Below are 23,417 nucleotides of genomic sequence, written 5' to 3'. Positions count from 1 at the left end.
TCAGACATGCATATAAGCATTAATAATACAACTGGAATTGATCAAAAGTAGAAGTAGTCAAAATAGTCTTTGAAAAAAGTCACTTCAACTTAAGACACCTTCACAATGAATCATTTATGAATAAACATTTTTCATGGGTTGATTAATTTGTCCTGTCTCTGATACCAAGTAAGATGCAGAGTGAACAAAATGTATTGTCAGGGAATCTTGTACTCCATAATTTAAACAACAAAATCAAGTATGCCGTACAGATTGGCTGTGATCCAGAGAATTGTGAATGTGGTGAGGTTCCTTTGTTGACTGTGAAAGAATTATGAACAAAAGCTATTCTATAGTGAGGTATCCCTGGGCATTGCTGTAGGCAATCTGGAGCTGTCCAGATGTTTTGGATTGTAATCTCCATAATCCATGACCATTGCTCATGCTGGTTTGGTTGTATAAGAGCTAGAATCCAAACATCAAGGGCATAAAGTTACCTACCCTCATATGAGCACCAAACATGAGAAACACCCAAGATTTATCTAAATAAAAAGATCTTTGTATGCAAACAGAAAGCGAGCAGAGAGGGGGCAACTGAACCTCCAAAAGAAGGGATGGGGGGGGAGGTAGGGAATCTGTGGCCCTCTAGACCTTGTTGAATTTCAAGTAGCATAATTCCTGATCATTACCTATACAGAGTGGGGCTCATGGAAGTACCAGTGAAATTTGAAGGACCACAGGTTTCCTGCCCTGATACATTATAGTACTTGGAGGATGTTGAGGAATTAGTTTAATGAATGCACACTGTGAGGCATGCAGGCCTCACCCTGTTTTCTTGAAGATGCTCCCCATCACATATTCATTTCTAATTCTAAATTGTTGAATTATTTCACTTGTATTTGAAGTTAGTGATTCTGCAAATGCAGAACAAAGTACCTCTCCAATGAAAGTATGAATCACAGGTACTTGGCTATATTCCATGAATACTTGATTGCACATAACTCCTCTTGAAGTCAAGGGCTGGATTGTTATCTTTGTTCTTTGTTTTTAAAAGCTAAAATAGACAGAATTCTCACACCTCCCATGCCTCCTACACATTCTTCTGATTTCTACCTACATATTATCAGTCATGCTCTAATGCAATATAATAAAATACTAGAACAGGCATTTGAAGGATTAGGAATAGAAAGACACCAGATGGATATTATTTGCCTTGTAATATTAAACACATTGAAATATAAAATCCCAAATTCTGAGTCTGATTGTTCTTTGGGTGCATTTATAGCTTTCATTTGCTAGGCTTTGTCTAAATTAAGTAACATGTAGTTCTCACTGATTTCAGTGGTACTGAAGTGGAATCAGTTAACTGACAATCCTATGCATACTTTCCTGAGGTTAATTTCATTGAATTCAATAGGATTAAGTAGGCAAGCATAAAACTGAGCTGTCAGGTTTGATATGACCCTTTTAGTCATGCATATAGAGATGTATGACACAAGCTCTGCTCTGGAGCTCCCAGAATATGATTTGGTAACTCACATTTATAGTCTAGCCATAGACATTTATAGACTAGCCGTAGAAACAACCAAATCATCAAGAAGAGGCTTCATGTACTGTATATGTGCTATACTAAAATAAAGTGTAAAAAGATCAGGAGGGATATAATATTATTCTTTACCACTGGAATGAATGCGTTACTGATTGATTGTTAAAAAAAAGGGGGGGGGCCTCCAGGAGACATCTGTATCAAGAATACATGTCTACTATCATGAATGAGCAGAGATCCAAATCTTATTCAAACTAATCTATCACACGGCTTCCATAAATGCACAGTGTGACACTGGGATGCTTGTGTGGTTATAACATGACAGATGATCACATAATCCATGGACTATTTCTCTTTACATTTGTTGATTTGTATGTAGTCCCACCTTAAATTAGGTTTTCTCGCTTTGCAGTTGTAAGTGGTTAAAACAGTTCTCTGTGATTTATGAGGTCAATGGTAAGCGTCACTGACAAGAAAGAAAAAGACCACTCCTGCCTTCAGTCTATATTTTGGTTTTATTGAGAGATTAGAAGGTTGGTCTTGGATTGTTAATTTTAACTTTGTATGTTTTAAATTTTATATTTGGAATTTTTATATTTTACGATTTTAATTGTTGTGTTTAAGTATGTTAGCTGCCTTGGGTCCCACTTTGGGAGAAAGGTGAGATGATGATGATGATGATGATGATGATGATGATGATGATGATCATCATCATCATCATCATCATCATATTTTGAGCAATTTAGAAGGGTTGCCAGATATAGAGAATCTCAAAATATTAAACCCTGCAAACTGTGAGTTCTAAGGATGACTAACTTGTGACCCACCAGGTGTTGTTGTTGTTGTTGTTGTTGTTGTTGTTGTTTTATATCCTGCTTTTCCCCAACTCTGGGACTCAAGGTAGCTTACAAAATTAAAACTGATACAAATAATTCACATCTCTATAAACTTACAAATGTTAACATATTAAATTATCAAAATAATGTTTTTAAATTAAAAAAAACATAATTTTTATTTATTTGTTTGTTTCATTTCTATGGCACCTTTCTCCCAGAAAGGGACCAAAGAGGCTCACAGATAAAATTGTTTAAAAATTATAATAAAAAATTTACACCTAGCTAAAAGCAGTATAAAATTGCATAAAATGTACAAGCATTTTTTAAAACAAACAAACAAACATATATAAAGCACACAGCCTGTATAAAACCTCCCTGATTGAATAAAAGTGTCTTTGCCTACTGACAAAAGGAAATCAGGACCAGCCTACCATCCCATAGAAGGGCATTGCAAAGGGTGAGAGCAACCACTGAGAAGGCTCTCTCTCATGTCATGTCCTCACCAAGTTAACCTGTGACAGTGGCAGATGAGAGAGGAACCCTTCCCTTGTAGATTTTTGGACCCTTGCATTTTCTTATGGGGAGATGTGGTCGTTTAGGTAGTCTGGATCTAAACTGTGTAGGACCAGCACTTTGAATTGTACCCAGAAATGAACCAGTAGCCAGTGGAATTGTGGGACAGGTAACAAGGAAGGAGCCTGTCTAGGAATGATATTCCAAAGCATGGAAGCTGTCACCAAGAACACCTTCTCTCATCTCTTCCCTCTAGATGTACCTGGGAGGGTGGTGAGATGGAGAGAAGGGCCTCCTCCAAAGATCTCAAAAGTTATTAGGCAAGCTCACATAAGATAATATAGTCCTTCAGATAAACTAGACCCAGGCTGTATAACATCATAGCCACCATTTTGCATTGCCAGTTTGCAGCTCCCATCATCACTAACCATCAAAGCCACTGGTGAAGGATAGGTTTTCCAAATCTCAGCACCTAGCCTTAAGTCTCAGAGCCTAGACTTGCTCATCCAGGTCTCTGGGTGAGAGAGAAGAATCTCAGAGTACTGCTTTGGAAACCATATTTGATGCTTAATTTTTTAGGCTTAATGAGATAACCTGAGGCTGTCCTTGCAGTATTACTCTCATAAGGTCATCAGGATACATATTGTGGCATCACAAGGGGTTATCACCAGGCCTTATGTTTAGGTCTTGAAAATTCTGGAGTATTCCTGATTTGCAACCATAGTAAGGAATGGTGGGAATTGCAGTTCAAAAAGTCTGGAGGGCACAGTTGGTTATAACAGCTGTAAGGTATGTTGTATTTCAGTGTCAAATGAGATAACATTTCTATTTGTGAGAAGCACCCTTAGAGTGGTCTCTGCTTGTGCATAGAGTCAGTTGTATTAGCAATTTCTGTCTGTCATGGGCTTTATTTTGGATATTCCAACTCAATCTACTTCAGGCAGATTTTCAGAACCAGGCAGTAATAGACTACATCAGATACTTGCAATGTAATGCAGACACTCTTGAAAAGATGTGAAAATAAGTAAGCTTGCTCTCAGGACAGAAGGGTTATGTGAATTATTCCTTGGTCTTACTAAAAGGAGTGGATTACTAGTTAACATTCATTTTGTTTACTTTGACATCTAAATGAGCCTCCCTGCTTTTTAAAAAGAAGTTTGTTGCAGAGATTAGAGCCCTTTCCTTGTTATCCCTCTGAAAAAAAGAAAAAAGTATTTGTAGGAGTTGATGGAGGTTGAAAGGAACCTTTGAACTATTCTGTAAAAGAAGAGTAATGAGAAATAAATCTCTTTGAATAACTATGCCAGTTCCTTAGAAATGTTTTCAGCCCAGCCCCTGTAGGAGTCCTCTTGACACCAGTATAACCTCCCACCTGCTTCATTCCCTTCTCCTTAGGAGAATAATTGTTGTGTATCATCTGGGTAAGATTCAGATGTATAGGTCATAGAAAGTATAAACTAATGTTTCACCTTCCCTTGCCCCTCTGTTCTACTTCCTCCCTGAAATATTGGCCTTTGCAAGTAAAAACTTCTTTAACATATAATGAAATTCACAAGTGCATTAGAGGAAGTGTACCTTTTCAACTCCCATGGTTTTTCAACAGCAGTTTATTCCTTTAAAAGACAAATTTCAAGAGGCATATGTTTGAGAGAAAACTGGAAGCATAAATACAGGAAATGAGTGTATGGCTGTACAACCGAGTTCATAAATGGGCCCCTTTTTTGTATTAAATTGGGCTTTTACAGTAGAAAAAAAGAGGCTCCTGCGTAACTGTTCTTTTGTTACCACTCCATCAGAGCATGAAATAAATCCATAGTGTATACACTGTTCCATCTTTGATATTCTTTGTTCTTAAGGAGGCAGTGTGAGCATCCATGCTTCATTCTCTATATCTGTCAAAATAATGAGATTCTCTCAAAAACTACATTGATTCTCATCCATTAAACTCTTTCAATGCAACAATATAGGCACCAGTAAAATTAATAGTTTACTATTGCAGAAAGAATGTTGAGATATCCTAAGTTATTGCTGTTGGCAAAGATGACTTAGCGGCAGAAAACTTTCCATGACTGCCTGTGGTTCAGATCTGATGCCAGAAACTTAAAGAGTTGAAATACAAAGAGCAGTTGTGGGCAGTTTTCAATCATCTGAAGCTTGTATGTGAAGATTAGCTATCTTACTAAAATATCAATCAGGAGTCAGCATCCATAAGTAGCTACCAGACATCCCTCAAATGTATTTGTGTGTGTGTGAAGAACTACATTTAAATAAGAAGTTAACTAGGTTGGAGATATCTCACAAGCCCACCTGTTTTCTTTAGTTTTGCCCCACTCAGCCCATGTCTCAAAAGCCCATCTGTTTTCCTCAGTTTCGCCCCACTTGGTCCATTGAAATAAGATGGCAATGTAAGAGGCCATGGTGTCTTGCATTGCCATTTCACCGTGCTTTGACCTATTCTCTCTCTGTACTCTTGAGGTAGGCATTTATTTCAGGACTGTGGAGAGAGAGGGAGAGAACAAGGGATGATCATGGCAGTCTAGGACACAAAAATTATATATAAACAACATGAAAACATAGGTCAATGAGGTGAATGCAGATGTTCTTGGGGTTGATTCCTTGGGTCATTCATTTATGTAGTTATATATGTGATGTATGAACTCAGTCATCATTGTTGATACACTGTCGTATTAACAATGAAGACTTTCTGGCATGGCTTTTAATTAAGCTGCCTGACCACTACAACCTCATATGAAAGTGTAAAAGTGATCATTGTGCCTGTACATATGTTCCCATGCAATTTGAAGCTTTGCATGACTAGGATGACTTATTGTATAGAAATATCATTCTATACTCAGGGTCCTTTACATGTTTAGCAGACTATATGAAGCTCAGTAGCACTACCATGGGATTACCCTCCTCTTCTTCTCCCCCATTTACCCATTGCCCAATCCTCCAATGTAAGTTTCTTGGGAACTTGGGAAGGAAGACAATTCTCTCTCTCTCTCTCTCTCTCTCTCTCTCTCTCTCTCTCAACAGTACCGCCAGTAGATATCCCTTACTGAATGCTGTAAAAAATATTTTCATGTAGTTAGATGGGAGAAATGTGGTTTTATAGTTGTTGGCTCCAGAGCTGTGCAGGGCAGAACTTTGTGACTTAGACAATCCTAAGCAGAAAGGACACGGCACAACCATTTTTGCCCATTTCCATAGCACCCACCCTCCTATATCCCTGAAAAGGGTCAAGGAATTGTGTAGTACAGTTTGCAGTTTGTATGGGCTGCAACAGGAAGAAGGAATGTGTAGAAATCATTTCCCTACTCACATCATCTGGTGAAGAATGCCCACTGGATCCCACTAAAGGCAAAAGCCCTTCTGTTCATGAAGGTGTAACTTCATTGTTATTATCTATGGATTGTAGTGAATTATATGTTGTTGTGAACCTTCAAGTCCTTTCCAATATATGGTTACTAAAAGTAATATATAATGACTTTTCTTGGCAAGATGAACAAGTCTTCCTTTGACACTGAAAGAGTGTGACGTGCCCAAGGTCACTCAATGGGTTTCCTTGGTGTAGCACGGATTGAAACCCTAGTCTCCAGAGTCACAGTCCAACATGCAAACCACTACACTATATTGATTCTCCAGTTTACTATACAGTATATACTGAACTATATGCACTTTTGTTTTCATTTTATAGAGCAAAATCACTATGAAATTAAGAGGCGCTGAAAAAAAAGAATAATAATCAAAGGGATCGTTAATTCTAACAAGAGATAAAACTCATCTTACTTTATTTCCAAATTCAGCTTCGAAAGTATTGCCTGTAATACGAACCTTATCATGTGCAATAATGCAGAATCAGATGTATGTGGAAGACCCATTCTTGAACGTGTTCCATTTTCCCATATCTCTACTTGTGGCATATGATAAAATTATCAATGAAGCATCCTAATTGGATCCTTAAGCAAAGGGATGTTTCCCTATGAATCATTTTATGTTTGTGGGAGGCAACTTTGGAACTAACAGAGTAGGAATGAGAGCCAGATGTTTTCTGGGAACCTGGCTGGACTGTAGGCTGTGTGTATTTCCTAACATAGGCAGCCATATGGAAGAAAAGGTTGGAAACATCCCATTACAAGTCATATATCACCCATTTGACAGCAAGGATTTCAGCTTGTTTTTATTTAAATCATGAAAGCAGCTGTTCAGTTGTCCAGCTGTATTAAATTTAACCCTTTTTCCTTAACAAAAAATTGAATGTAGTAATTTATGCAATAGTAGCCAAACAATTTGGTGGATGCAGGGGGGGGGAGTGTTAGGAGGACCCCACATTCATTCTTGCTCTATGAATGCACCTTAATTTTCTTTGCTTGACTACCTCTGTTGTCATGTGTCTCTGAAAGCCAATAGAGAATATTTTTATTCTGAAGACATCCTGCAATTTTAATGCAGAAGCATGATAAAAAATACTTTAACTTTCTGGCTGGCTGTTTATTACCAGTTCATGCAAAATATTGGCATGGATTTTTCACCCAATTCAAAGAGTATTTTTGTGATGGTAAAATATGGGCTATGTGACAGACATAAAATTAACTTTGGAGGGGTACCCCAATTTTTGTTCACTGGATTTTTACCAAATTCGATATGTTTGGGATTGTCTTACATAACTTGATGTATATGATATTTATACACACTCCTCCCAGCCCAATATTAATTAATTCATACACAGTGTATGTTCTCAGTCAATCAATAAAGGCATGCAACAGTATGTGAAGGTTTGAAACAAACCAACAAACCTTACCTGAAATTTGGAATAACATGTAATTCTTGTTTGTGCTCTAGATGTGTTTTTTAACTTTTGTATATTTTTATGTACTATTTTCAGCCAATTATTTTAATTCTTTTGAACTATTTATTGTAAAATCTTGGTAATCAATTTTATCTTTCAGCCATCTTGGGTCCCATTCTGGGAGAAAGGTGATATAGAAATGAAATCCATGATAATAATACAGTAATTAACTACAACAACAATAACAACAACCAGCACCACCAGCAGTACCAATAAGAAATCTTTTTTATCTCATTTATGTTACCCCCTTTTTATTGGTTACATTTACTCAACCACCACCTCTGGAACTGGTGCGTCTTATTTTTTTCTTTGTGTTTTCCCTCCTTGCTCATGAAGTGTTTGCTACATCATTCTGGTTTCCTTTACATATTGTTCATTTTCTTTCTAAGTCACCTGACAATCTGTCCTTTCCATTACCCATTTGCTGCTTCTGTTCTTCTGGTTCATTATCATTCATTTTATATTAATACTTGATAGTATGTACAAACAAATTTACTCAGAATTAAGACCTGCTGTATTCAGTGAGTCTTCCCTTTTCTATTTATTTCGGGCTACAAGTTATTAGTACTTTTTTGCCTTTACTACTCTGAAAGGTATTATGCCATCCTTGTGGCAAGTACCCTTGGACAAAATTCAGAAAATTATGCCCCTTTATAAGTACATATCCTTTTAATTGTGTTAGCTTATTAGTTTCCTCTTGGGGACACTAACTTTCTGTGAGACAGAGAATAGGTCCTAGCTTGAAGTTCCCATAAAGAAAAAATACCTCCTTCATATGAAATACACTAGAGTGGAATCTAAAACTTCCTCTTCTGATATTTTGAACTACACGCAGGGCAACTTGTTCCTTTTTACCACAACAGCTACATTTAGATCTCTTAAGGATTTTGTTGTTGTAGTGGTTGAAGATTGATACAGCTCTGCTGTGTGTGTGTGTGTGTGTGTGTGTGTGTGTGTGTGTACATACATCATTTTTTATGAAACATCACATTGCACTTAATATTTGGCCTTGAAAGTAATAGGGGATGAGTTGATCTAATACTTGCCTCTTCTACTTCCAGCTGCCAAGCTCACTAAGTGAGCAAGCAAGCAATATCTATATTAAGATATATTCCAATCTACAAACAGGTTTGAAAATCCACAGTTTAAATGAGTATTACAGATGAAGTCCTGGAGTTTCAATTCTTACTCTTGATTCTAGGCACCATAGTCAAATACTCCAGAGGAAACCTGGAGTCTAGCAAGACTTGATAACAGACATAAATGGCTCTTTCTGTCCAGTTGTTCAAATCCTGGTTGTAAATACAACTATGCCATTCAGATACTGGACTCATGTGAGCAAATCACCATGATTGGACAGTCCACTTCAGGGTGGGAGGATAGCCATTTTAAAGAAGTTAGATGGGAGACAGATGGGTCCTCTCGTGGCCTGTCTAGAGTCAGTAATGGGCTGGATGAGGGAAAACCGACTCAAGCTGAATCCAGAGAAAACGGAGGTACTTGTGATAGGTTCCCCTGGTCTAGGAATGGCGGTGGTTCCACCTGTCCTGAACGGGGTCACGCTCCCTGTGAAGGACTCCGTGCGCAGTCTGGGGGTGCTTCTTGACTCGTCGCTTCACCTGACTGCTCAGGTGAATGCGACGGTCAAGAGCACCTGTTATCAGCTTCGGCTTATTCGCCAGCTGCGCCCATACCTGGCCCAGAGAGACCTTGAAACTGTAGTACACGCTCTGGTAACCTCGAGATTGGATTTCTGCAACATACTCTACATGGGGCAACCCTTATACCAAACCCGGAAGCTACAAATGGTGCAGAATATGGCAGCCAGGTTGGTCACTGGCATCTCCAGGGCCAGCCATATAACACCAGTGTTGAAAGATCTTCACTGGCTGCCTATTCGCTTCCGGGCCCAATATAAGGCGTTGGTGATCACCTATAAAGCCCTAAATGGCTTGGGCCCAGGATACCTGAAGGACCGCCTCTCCCCATATATTCCGTCCCGCACCCTCAGAACATCTGGGCAGCAATTACTGAAGGTGCCTGGGGCCAGGCTCACCTCCACCATGAGGAGGACATTCTCCATCGCCGCCCCGGCCCTTTGGAACACGCTGCCCACTGAGCTCCGCTCGGCTACCTCCCTGGCCCAATTCAGAAAGGATCTAAAGACCTTTCTATTCCAGCAGGCATTCCCCGCTTAAAATCCTGTGGGCCTCCCTCCTCTCCTGTGGCAAAGAGGATGGGCTAATGGGGGCTTTTAGTCTGTTTAATTTTTTTTGAATAATGTATATGTAATTTTTGATTTTATTATTGTATTGTATGAATTGTTTTATTATTGCTGTAAGCCGCCCTGATCTTGGGAAGGAGCGGGATACAAATAAAAAGTTTATTATTATTTTATTATTATTATTTATTTTAAAATACTATGTGAATAAACTGGTAGGATAGTTGAACCAAGATAGGAATGAATGTAATTGCATGAAAGAAATTGTTTGAATTTGCATTATTGAATTCTAGAATCATAGAATCATAAAATCACAGACTTGGAAGACACCACAAGGGCCATCCAGTCCAACCCCCTACCATGCAGGAAATCTCAATCAAAGCATACCTGACAGATGGCCATCCAGCCTCTATTTAAAGACTTCCAAGGAAGGAGACTCCACTACACTCCAAGAGAGTTTGTTCCACTGTTGAACAGCCCTTACATGGTTTCCAGACCCTTCACCATTTTATATACCATCCTTTGGACATGCTCCAGTTTCTCAAAATCATTTTGGAATTGTGGAGCCCAGAACTGGACACAGTATTCCAGGTGGGGCCTGACCAAAGCAGAATACAATGGCACTATTACTTCTGTTCATCTAGAGACTATACTTTTATTGATGCCACCTAAAATTGCATGGGCCTTTTTAGCTGCTGCATCACACTGTTGACTCATGTTCAACTTGTGGTCTACCTGGACTCCTAGATCCCTTTCACATGTAGTCTTGTTCAGCCAAGTGTCCCCCATCCTATATTTGTGCATTTCATTTTTCTGCCCTTAGTGCAGAATCTTAAATTTCTCCTTATTGAATTTCATTTTGTTAGCTTTGGCCCAGCTTTCTAGCCTATTCAGGTCATCTTGAAATTTGAATCCTGTTCTCTGGGGTGGTAGCTATTCCTGCTAATTTGGTGTCATCTGCAAATCTGATAAGTATGTCCCCAATTCTGTCCTCCAAGTCATTGATAAAGATGTTAAATAGCACTGGGCCCAGGACAGACCCCTGTGGAACCCCACTGGCACTTCTCTCCAGGATGAAAAGGAGCCATTTTTGAGCACCCTTTGGGTTCGGCTGCACAACCAATTACAAATCCATGTAACAGATACAATGTCTAGCCCACATTTTACAAGATAGCCCACATTTTACAAGCTAAACTTACATTAAATTATTACATTAAATTAAAAAAAGCTTGGACATTAAAAATCACAGATAATCCTAGGTTAGTATATGTCACTTTATCTAAAAGAGACCAATGCATTTCTACAAATGTATGTTAGTCAATAATTTGGCTGTTTCCTATATTCATGGGAATTTATGTGAGCTATAGCAAAATTAGTCGCCATGTACCACTATAATTTGATCGCTGGTAGTTCAGTTTCTATAGGTTAATGTCACAAAGAGCACTTAATAATCTTCCCTGAATAACTAGTCAAATACCATATATGGCCTCTGCTATACATATTTTTACCTGTTGATAGCCATCATGAGTTGTATTCATAGGGGAAAGGAAGCATATAAATTTTGTAATGTATGAATAAATGTTGCTGTTGTGTTCTTCATCCTGTGCTTGGATAGTTCACCAATGGCAGTCTGAGAGTTGGTCGTGATGAATCATACACTGAAACACGATCCTGGTACAAATCTCACTATAAATAAGGTGGCCGCTAGTTAAACCCATGAGGTGTGTTAGATCTCTTTATATTTTTTAATTTATATTTATTTTAATTTACATTCCACCTTTCTCTCAGCATGGGATTCAAGGCCATATACAGTGTTTTAAAAACACAATATTGTTGTTGTGTGCCTTCAAGTCATTTCTGATTTATGTAGACGCTAAGGGTTTTTCTTTGGATCTGAGAGTGTGTCACTCACACAGGATCACCCAGTAGGTTTCCATGGCTGAGCTGGGAAATGAACCCTGATCTCCAGAGTAGTAATCCAGTACTGCAACCACTACAGCATTCTGGCTCTCATGAACACAGTATGTACACACACACACACACACACACACTTAGTTCAAAAGTTAAATCAATTAAACTAAACTTTCATTTAAAGAACACAAGTTAAAAACATATGTTAAAAACAGCATTAAAAAGACATTTAAAACATAATAAAATAGAAACACTACACCCTCCCATTAAACGCTCCATCTGCTTCAATACATTATTCATTTTTAACTAGGTAAACAAAAAACAGTGAATAAATAATAAATAATAATAACAACTTTGTAAGAAATAACAGGGATTTATCCATATCTGTCATGTCGTCTTTCAAATCTCAAAAGTAGAAAATATTCTAAGTTCTATGTTCTAATATTCTATGAAATTGATTTAATGTCTGCAGAGCAATTATGGAATGAATGAATGAATGAATATGAAAAATATTGCATTCTCACACCTACATCTCATTAACATATTTCTATGTATGGAGGAGGTCTAAATGAAGTCTGTTACACCCAAGTTACTCTGGCTGCAGGGAGATTGCTTCCAATTATATAAGTCTTGTTTCAAAGGTTTTAGTAATTAGAGTTATCAGTATGGATCCCAAAGGTAACTTGGAGAGATCTGACAGTAGACAGGTGACACCTGATAACATTGTACTGATGGCTCTTAAAGGAAGCTAGGATAGTCCATGAAAATACAGATTTTGGATAAAAGTGATGTATTCCTCTGTCTGTGAGGCCGAAATACCTTAAAAGTACCAGATCCTGTCTGATCTTGGAAACTAAGCAGGGTCCCCCATGGTTAGTATTTGGATGGGAGACCACCAACAGATATCAGATGCTGTAGGCTGTATTTCAGAGGACAGAACTGGCAAAACCTTGCCTGTGAAGACCCTGTAAAATTCATGAAATAGCTATAGCTCAAAGGGCAACTGGAAGACACATATACAAGCATAGGTACACTCTCTCTGCCTTCCTAAAGAATTCAGCCTTCAGTGAGAATCAGGAATAAGGAGCAAGTTAGGTTTGTATTTTTGAGCAGACTGTGTTGATACAGAATCTGAAAAGGAAGCAGAAAGCGAACTAAGGGTGGAAAGAATATTGTTATTTGTTTCCCTGGTGAGAAAAGGGTTTCCCACCGCTTGAGAAACCCCTATTGAATGATGCAGCAGCAAGACTTCATACAATTTCCTCCTGATACTGCACATCCCAGTATATTTCAGAGGAATTATTCTGTACAGAGGTTTACATGATTTTACTGTGCATACTCCACATTCTCTCATATTCGTTTCTGGACTGTGAAAAAAGGCTGAGACTAATATAAAACCTGAGGATTTCTTTTTCCTACAGAAAACTATATCTACTTCTGTGCAGAATAATTCCATGAAGCACTTTGAGATGTGAGAACGTTGGAGGAATCCTGTGCAAAATTATACCTTTTCTCCTGCAATGGGCAGAAAAGTAAGGAAAGTATTTGTTGGTACAAGATGAAATTGGTGAAGAGTTATATACCTAGAAATAACTTTATTCACTACAATGTATCAGAGTTTTGAATGGTTTGGGTAAGGAAAGAAGAGGAATAATGATGAGAAATATTATATTCTTTCTCATATAATAATAAGAAATAATAATGCCTGTTTCATGTAGGCAAGGAAATGTGTGATGCTGCTTCATATAAAATTAAGTTCAGAGCTGAGAAAGTTACTGTTTTGGACTACAGCTCCCAGAATCCCCTAAATACCACAGCTACTGACCACTTGCTAGATGAAACTATTTCTACATTACTGGGACTTTAATCAGCCATTATTATTAGTTTCAAGTGGGCCTGATTTCACCATCAAAGGCTTTTGCCAGGTCATAAAATTTCTACTTAAGATAGAGAATGTTTGTGCATACTTTCACCTTTGAAAAAACAAAACCTTAAGTACCAGGGAAAAAATGCTTTTCACATTTTTTTGACTATTTTTGTAGCCATTACCTGTATTTTAAAAGCTTATTTAAAACAGCTGGGTGCCTGCTGTTCTATCCCCCCATTATTGGAACTCTTGCCAGAACAGGTAGTCAGAAACGGAAAGTATGGGAGGAAAAATCTAGCATCTGCATGTTTGTTCCCCCACCCCTCTCAGGAAAACAGCTGTAGCTTCCATAGGAAGCACTCTTTTTTCCCATCAGCCAAGTCCCTGCATCCCCTTGGGTCCAGTTTTGGCACAGCTCATCAAGTAGGATGCAGTTTATGGCTTCGAACTTATGAGAGAAAGCATTCGGGCGGTCCCTTTCCCTGGCAGAACACAGAGCAATTCCCCAAGCTGCAAGCCACATGTGAGCATCTGACCTCTTGTTAGCACACCATGGGAGAGGTTAACAATTGTTGAGACTTCAGGCATCCCTTTGACATAGAAGCAAAACAATAATGTGCTTTGCCAGGATGCAACTATATACTTTTAAACACACACATACACACACACACCAGGGTTAGGCTTGGGGGACAATGTAATTTGCAATAATCACATCATTTCAAATTGAAGAGATGTTAACACTGATTTAATTTAAGAAAAATAATAGACTAGCATACCCAGTTCAAATGATTAATTCTTTTATTTGTATAGATTATTGATGGCCCAAAAAAAGAGAGATAATTTTTCATATCAATATGTTATTGGGATTCATCAGTCTCTGACATTTACAAAATGTTATGGAGAGCACCTGAGCCAGCAAGAGAGTCAGCATGGTGTAATTATTTGAGCATTGGACTACAACTCTGGAGACCAGGGTTCAAATCGGCCATAGAAACCCACTGGTTGATTTTGGGGAACTTACACTCTCTTGGTCTCAGAGAAAGGCAAAGGCAACCCCCCCCCCCCCCCACCGATCAAATCTAGACAAGAAAACATCATGATAGTTTCACCGTAGGGTTGCTATAAGTTAGAAATGATTTGAGGGTACACAACAAGTGCACAATGGAGAGCACCTGAGCCAACATTATCCTATAACCTCTTTTATGCAAACAAGGCCTGTATCAAAGTATCCACTCCAGCAGCCTGTATAAATGAAGGATGGGAGATGTGGGCAAATTCAGAGGCTGAGTTCATTGATAAAAAAGAATATTTTCAGAATTAAATCCCCAACATACAGATAGACACAGTTTCATACAATATTTATGTTATGTCCAAGTTATTGTAGGGGATATGAAATGATGGCTCAGCTTTCAACATAGTAGCTCTTCTGTTATAATCACTTACAATGGATGATTCCCTGTTGCTGTGTGTTGTTAACTGCCTATCAGTCAACATCGACTCATGGCAACAGTGTGAATGAGACACCTCTAAGTCCCCCATCCTTAACAGCTCTGCTTAGGTCTTGCAGGTCACTGCAGGCCATGGCCTTCCTGGTTGTGTCTGTTCATTTGATATGCAGTCTTCCTCTATTTCTATTGCCCTTCACCTTCCTGAGTATCTCATCTCATGATGTGGCAAAAGTATGATAGCATCAATTTAGTCATTTTGGTTGCCAGGAAGATTTCAGGCTTGATCTGTTCTAGGACCCATTTGTTTGTCATTTTGGCCATCCACATTATCCTTATCCCTTTTCTCCAGCACCACGTCCCAAATGAGTTTATTTTCTTTTGATCAGTTTTCTTCACTGTCCAGCTCTCACATCTGTACATGGTGATGGGAAATACTTTTTGCTATTCAGTTCAATATCTTTATACATTAAAATCTTTTCTAATTCTTTCCCAGCTGCCCTTCCCAATCATAGTATTCTTCTTATTTCTTGACTGCAATCCCTGTTCTGATAAATGATTCATCCAAGGTATTGAAAATCTTTAACTATTCCAATTTCCCCATTATCTATATTTAATTCTTGTATCTCTTCCTGGTCATTATTTTTTTTAATGTTCAACAGCAAGCTATACTTAGCACTTTCCTTTCTCACTTTCTTTAGTAATTGTTTCCAATCTTTGATGTTTTCTGTTAGTAGTCTGGTGTCATCTGCCTATCTTAGACTGTTGATATTCCTTTCTCCAATCTTCTACTCTTTCTTCTGTACCTAGTTCTGTGCTTCTGTGCCTGTTCTGCATATGATATTTTTTGCATACTTGTTGAATAGATAGGGTGATAGAATGCAGCCTTGTCTGGCCCACTTTCCAACTGGCAACCATTCTGCTTCTCTGTATTCTGTCTTCTCCTGTCCTAAGTACAGAGTACAGGATTGGGAAGGCTTTACAAAAATCGAATGGTAATGACTCACTCACTTCTATCCCCCAAAAAGCAGAAAAAAGGAAAAGAAAAAGTAGCACTGCTGTTGCTACTAGAGATTAGAATCACCCCTCCATCTCTTTGGACAAAGTTTGAATGCAGTTCCTTTTCCCAGGCTATAACTGTATTGTGTTCTGGCTGTAACTTACTGTGGGATGGGTTCGCTCCTTTTGTGGTGTAAGTGTAACCTTTCATTTACTTTGAGAGAAATGGGGACATGGTAGGGAAGAATATCACATGGTTCAAGAGCTGACTCATGCTGTGCAATGTGGTGCTGTCTTGTGCTGTCCTGTGGGATGTCAAAGCAATGGGAAAGTGGATGGAATGAGGATGTGCTTTGTAGCACGCACCAGCAGCTCATAGCATTCAGATTTTCTAAAACTCACTAAAAATGATTATTTACAAGAGATGGCATGGAAATACTTTTTGAAATGGGTAAAACAATACTTACTAACTGGTAGAGTTAAACTAATAGAGAATCTAGCTCAAAAATAATCATCAGAATGCCCTGCCCTAGTTTTACCATCTGAGTACAGAGTACAGAATTTCTGAAGACCATTTTTCTCTTCCAGCATTTCTTTCCAAATTGGTTTTTTTTCTGTGACTCTTTTCTGTAAGCCAAAGACTGAGGCACTAGGGAATGAAAATAGTTCCTTCCCAGCTTTCTAACTCTTTCCCCTCTCAGTCCAAAGAGATGCAATTATCCACATGGTGATGGACTGAGGATTACAGCCAAGTGTGTAACTGAACTAGTAGGTACTTCTGTTCAATGTGTTCTATATTGTTACCCAAACAGCTGGAAGACCAGGGAGGGCACCCACAAATTAATATGTTTTAGAGGAATTTTAATGGCTCAAATGAAAATACCTCAGCTGGGGCAGCATTCAGCCTAGGATCAACCCTGTGTATACCAATACCAAATCACACAGAACTCCAGAGGCAATTCCAAATAGGTTTTGTAGTTTTATTAATAAAATAGTCAACACACTCATACACACACACCCATCCATGCGCGCACACACAAGAGCTAACGAAGCAAGGGTGGGAGAAGGTGAAAAGTGGAGGCCTTGCTAATGGTGATATTGTACTGATCTTGAAGCTTGGTTGCAATTACGGGGTGTCCAAAATGGAGATGGCTCAGTAGCCACTGTGGCAAGTGGAATGACTGGCTTATTAAGCAATCTAGTAGAAGTTGAACAGAGTTTCTATCCTGTTTCAGACTAGACCAAATTTCTACTGCCTAGATAGTGGTATATACACTCAAAATCAATTGGCATGAATATCGTAGACAAAACAAACAAACAAACAAACAACTACTGCTAATGGAGAAGAGTCCTTTGTCTCTGTATGCAAAACCATCTTCTTCAGCCAGAATCCCATCATCACCCTCCATAACAAAGGGAGTATGCTAATGTCTGGGTGATCTCATTGTGTTGGGTGTTCTTGCTTCCTCCCATGCTGCAGCCATCCAGATTTCCAAATATGCTATGGCCCGGCCTCTGCAGTGGGGTTGCCTCTCCAGGTTACCCACCATGGGGGCTTCAACTTGGAATAACAATATTAATGTGTGTTTTTCTCTTTGCTAGTATTGTGCCATTGTAAATTAAAAGACATAACTCAGGCAATATTCTTTCTATAGTAATGATCTATTAATGAAGTCTAGCATCACTATCATGCCACAATGTTTAAGAGCAGTGTGAGTATATAAGAGTGCTGTATTTTGTAGTTCATTGGAAAATGTTGGCTTGTTAATCTTTTCCTGTGCCAGAAGAGGGCAGCATTTGACATTACAGGAAAAAGTCTGCTGCTGCTATTGAGTTCCCCCACACCTTACCATTACATTTGAGGTTGATATTAGGAGCAAGTCTATTGCAGTTGATTTTAAATCCTTCCTATCCAATCACTGCATCAGTCTGATATTTCCCCTACTTCATGTGTGTGTTTTTCACACAGTATATCCTAATGTATAATGTGTGTATCACTCTTTTTATGGTTTAAGTATCAACGTAATATCAGCTGTCTCATCAGTGTCTTTTATATTTTGTGCATAATTTTTGAGTTGAAAACAACTGTACAATTTGAAGAAGTGTCCATTTTGATGGAAATATTATTTTCCAGTCCTTGCCCTAGTTCATGAAGTGCAAAGTTTTTCTTTCTACAAGGAGATACAGTATATAGAAATATTTTAGTACTGTATATACAAAAGATTAATAGAGTTCTCAGTATAGTCCTACAACTTGGGCCTCATCTGCACTCGTGTAGGGCAGCCTGGATTATCCTGCTCCTACAGCTGCCCTGACCTTCCCCATTACAAAGCCCTTTGTTCCGATGCTGGCTGGCTGACCACATGCATGCCTCGCTGAGCTCTTCCACCACCACAGGAGGTCACTTTGCTCTGAGGTCAGAATGAAGCTTCTACTGATGGTAATATGTCTGTCCACCTCAGAGAGAGTGGCTGATGTGACAGAAGTGGCAGATGTACTGAGTGACTCAGTGGGATACATTTCAAACAGCCACTGAACATCAGAATGGAGGGCTCTGGATCTTCCCAGAGGATCCAGAGCAACTGGTGAGTTTTTCAAATCTAGGGTAAGAGGGGTAAAATCAGGTTCTGGTGCTGAGCAGGCCAGCCATTATCTGGCCTCCTTGCACCAGAACCAGGTATTGGTTCATGTACAAAGGAGAGCAATCACAACATAAAGGGTCTGGAAACCAAGCACTGTGAGGGACAATTGAGAGTTTAACCTGGAGAGGAGAAGATGAAGAGGTGATATGATAGACACCTTTCAATATGTGAAAGACCATCATGGAGTGAGCTTGTTTTCTGCTCTACCAGAGGACACAGCCCACACTAATGGATTTGAATTAGGAGAAAGGAGATTCAACTCCTTTTAAAGACATTCTGACAGTAGGATATATATCAACAGATACCAAAGTCAGACTCATTATTGCCATCATAGTCCCCATTTCAAGGTGTAAAAGCTGGACAGGGAAGAATGATGACAGGAAGAAAATCAACTCATGTTCTGGAGGAGAGTTTTGCCAATCCCATGGGCTGCTAATCTAGAACAAATCTGGCCTGAACTTTTACTGCAAGCCAAGATGACTAAACTGTAGCTGCTGGAATTTGTACATACCATGAGACAACATGACCAGAGCTCTCTTGACAGAGAAGACTAAATATCTCACAAAACTACAGATCCCAGAATTCCATAACATTGAGCCATGACACTTAAAGCAGTGTCAAGCTGCATTAATTCTGCAATGTAGATACAGCCCTTGCTGGCCAGGGTTTGTATTCTCAGGATCTCTACATCCAAATGGAATTCCTACAGACTGGTGTTGTAGAGTGTAGTATCCCTGTAGAGCTCTTGTATGAATATTTTTAAGAGCTTTGGGTCATTTCCTTTTGTATCATGTATCCTGAAAGCTGCCATTTCTGATTAAGAAAGGGTAGAGAAAAATCATCATTGCTTGTAGATGACAGCATAATTCTTGATTTTTTTTTTCTAAACCATCAAAGGGGAAGTGTCCTTAGTGCATCTAAAGCATATAGGCAGGTTGCCTAAAGTCAACTATTTCATACATTGGTTCCGTGGGGATTTTTCCTGGCAACTCTTTGGAGCAGCAGAGCAGCTTTCCTTGCCTGTAAATTAGAAATATGTCAGACTTAGTTTTTTATTTACCATTAATAACATTCTATTGGAGAGTAAAGAAAACACCTTTATTTACTAGCTTAGTCAGGTATTTTACCTGATATGAACTTTTTACAGATAAAGACTTCCAGACTCAAGTGTGTACTGCTTCATTTACAGGTATCCCTATTCACAGGTATGGATATTTTTGCTTGTGTCTAAATGGTGCATGGCGCACCTATTCAAGGAGACTAATGCACCAGTTAAAGTAAAGCAAATATACTTTATTGTATATAACACAGGAGCAGATCATAAATGGGGAAAACAATAATAAGAATATAACCAAATCTAAGAATTTTCTTCACAGATGCAATTGAGGTGGTGGAGGAAGGAAAAGACATTGACCTTTAAGATGGATGGGAGAAATGTCAGATGAGGGCAAAAGGGGAGTGCGGCAGGTTGTTTGAAAAAGAAGGGTGAGATAAAAGGGAGAAGGAGAGACTCAGTGAAGAGATAGAATTTGTGTAGAAGTGAAATTGTGGCAAAGAATGAACCAACCAGAGGCTAAAAAGGAAAGAGACCAAGAGACCATGCTTTAGTTCCAGATAGCATGTAGCATAGAAAGAGACATCTTTAACCATAAATACACACACAATCATAGACCCTTATCAGACAGAGCCTTACCATGGGCAAAACGTTCCTGAAGTGTTTCTGAACAGTGAAGGTGTGATCGTCCGTCTTGCTTCTCAAACTTCAGTGAGGTGTCCCGCTTCTCTCCCATTGTCAAAGCATTCGTGGAGCAGCCATTTTTTGCATAATGGAAGATCCTGTTTTTCAAAAAATGACTGCTCTGCAAAGCTTTGACAATGCGAGAAAAGCAGGATGCCTCAATGGAAGAAAAGCAAGATGCTTTGACAATGGAAGAAAAGCAGGACATGATAAACGATCACACCTTTGCGCTTCAGAAACACTTTAGGAACGTTTTGCCCTCTTTTAGCCTCAGCTTCTATGATGCTGACAGTTTGTTGGTAATTTGACTCTAAGTAATTTGTCAGTTTGATTGATCTGGTTCCTCTTATCATGGGTCCAGATGATTACTTGAGTTCAAAGTTGCTGTTCTGCACATTGTCTCAGGATGCTTAAGCCAGCTGTTTCAGAGTCAGAGTAAAATTTGCATCCAGGGCTGCTCTGTTCATCTATTGTCTTTTGACGTGTACACCTTTTTCTCCTTCTAGTCAAATTGTTTCTTTATCTTCAAGCAGGTTCCCAGGACATTCTTTGTCATGCACATATTCCTTCATAGGATTGCTAGACTGAAAACTAGGGAAGGCTCATGTACTTTTAATGGTTGTATAGAAAAGGCACCAGATCCTGCCTGATCTTGGAAGCCAAGAAGGGTCAGCCCTGGTTAGTACTTGGATGGAGACTGCCAAGAGATCCCAGGTGTAGTAGACTACATTTCAGAGGAAGACAGTGACAAAGCACCTCTGAGCATTCCTTGCCTAAGAAGACACTATGAAATTCATGAGATCGCCATAAGTCAACACTCAACTTGAAGACACATACATGCACACAGAGGAGGGCACCTCAGCTGGTATTGTTTATCATGCAACCAGGAAACAAGTAAAACATGTTAAAATTCCTTATTTTATACAACCATTAAAGTGCAGGAACCCTCTCCATTTTTCACTCTGGTAACCCTACACACACACACACCTTTAGAGAACAAAATCCTGAAATCACCACTTGTTTAGGCACCAGGGTAGGTATAACAGAAACAATAGCTGGAATTTATCAAAGTTAGAGATTGATAAGCTAGATGTACATGCCCATAAGTGATTCATAAGTGATTCACAGTACTTACATATTCACAGTCATGGCACTATTGCCACAGTTATAAACCCCCACCCCCAGTCCTGCTTTACTGGGCAGCAGCCAGCACAAGTGATGGTGTTCTGTTCTCCTATTAATCAAGGGACAGCATTTTGACATTTGCACCTCTACCTCCTGCAAGCGATCTCCAATATGAGAGGGATCCTTCTTCTGACAGTCAGATTAGAGATCCCTGGACAGAGAGAGTGGATATGTAAGTAGGCTGTGCCCAAATCAACAAGTGACCAGACCTCCATTGTTCACAGTGGCCGGATGGGGAGCTGGTTTCAGATCAGCAGAAGCTAGTTAATGAAGTAGTACTATGTAGCTGATCTACGTTCTTGGCTAAAATCTCCATCTTCCTAGCAGAACAGAGGATTTCTTTTATTAAAAATGCAAGCCACTCTGGACTAATCGGGGGAGGGGGGTATTCTCCTCTTCAAATGTTGTTCCCTAGTACCTTCCCCTCACTGTGTTGCTCTTCTCTCTCTCTCTGAAAAACTGAGCCTATGAAGGGATGGATGGATAGATAGACAGACAGACAGACAGACAGACAGACAGACAGACAGACAGACAGAAAGAGAAAATCATAGACAGACATTCAAGTGATGTAAGGAGAGGAAATCAAAAAAACATTTTCTCTGAATTGTAATGGTGGCCTCTATAAACCAGTTTAGATGCTACCATTCTAAAAGTAGTGAGATCTAGAGAAGGATGTGAAAAACTGTCAGATTTGTTTTCGTTGTTGTTTTTCAGGATTTCATTGGCAATGCCACCCCTTTACCATGTGAGACTTCCCAACCCATGGGAACTTGTACATATTTTGATATGTATTTTTCTTAAATATACAGGCCTTGTAGATTTGCTTTGCTAATGTACACATTTTCCTAATACACATTTCTACACATTTTTCTAATACATTTTTATGCATTTTCCCATTTACTAAAGTGAGCTTGTACACATTTTTGAAGCATACTCTCTCTTTCTTTCCCTATACCTCTTCCACCTACCCCCTGCCTTATGTACATGTGTGTGTGTCTATTTGAAGCACGTACATTTAGGGGAGAGCAAAATGTCATAAGATGAGAAGGAATGACTCACTGGAAAAGACAATAATGCAAGGGAAGGTAGAGGGCAGCAGAGCTGTTATTTGCGAATGGAATTTAAAGCTACAGTATTTCTTGGACTGAATCTCCCAATACACACATGGCCATAAAGAGAAGGAGCCCACCTGCATCAATACCTTTCCATAACATCAGAACAGAGGACTACAACTACAATATCTTGACTAAACGCAGGGCTATGACAAACATCATCAGAATATTTTTTTACTTTCTCCTGAATCATTTTAACACCTTTGTCTGATGTAGAAGCCAGTGAAGCTTGAAAAGCTTGCAACGCGTATAATGTGCCTTTTGGTTGTTCTAATAAAGGTATCACTGTTTTGTGGATTTTAGATAGCCAAATGTACCAGCATGGTATAGTGGTTTGAGCATTGAACTACAGCTTTAGAGACCAGGATTCAAATTCCTGGTTATTCATGGAAACCAACTGGGCTACCTGAGGCGAGTCACACACTCTGCACTTCAGAGGGAGGCAAATACAAATACACCTTTGAACAAATCTTGCTAACTGTATGATAGGTTCACCTTAGGTTCTCTATAAGTCAGAGATGATTTCATGGCACACAACTCAAAATGTACTCTAAATCTCAGATATGCAGAGCTA

The 23,417-nt window shown here is 39.1% G+C and overlaps 1 protein-coding gene across 3 annotated transcripts in view; it reads left to right on the top strand.

The window, feature by feature from the left end:
* Positions 1–23,417, top strand: part of AGMO (alkylglycerol monooxygenase) — a 160,916-nt gene that overhangs the window by 132,530 nt on the left and 4,969 nt on the right. Inside the window, exon 13 of one of the 3 annotated variants that reach the window (XR_006104790.1) lies at positions 13,277–13,387. The exons of the other annotated variants lie outside the window; for them this stretch is intronic. The gene's annotated coding sequence lies outside the window, so the exon portion shown is untranslated. The remainder of the gene's footprint in view (positions 1–13,276; positions 13,388–23,417) is intronic. 3 annotated transcript variants of the gene reach the window in all.

The sequence above is a fragment of the Sceloporus undulatus genome, chromosome 6 (genome assembly GCF_019175285.1).
Source record: "Sceloporus undulatus isolate JIND9_A2432 ecotype Alabama chromosome 6, SceUnd_v1.1, whole genome shotgun sequence".
Classification (NCBI taxonomy): domain Eukaryota; kingdom Metazoa; phylum Chordata; class Lepidosauria; order Squamata; family Phrynosomatidae; genus Sceloporus; species Sceloporus undulatus.
Note: the sequence above shows the minus strand (reverse complement) of the source record. Positions and strands in the feature narration are given on the sequence as shown.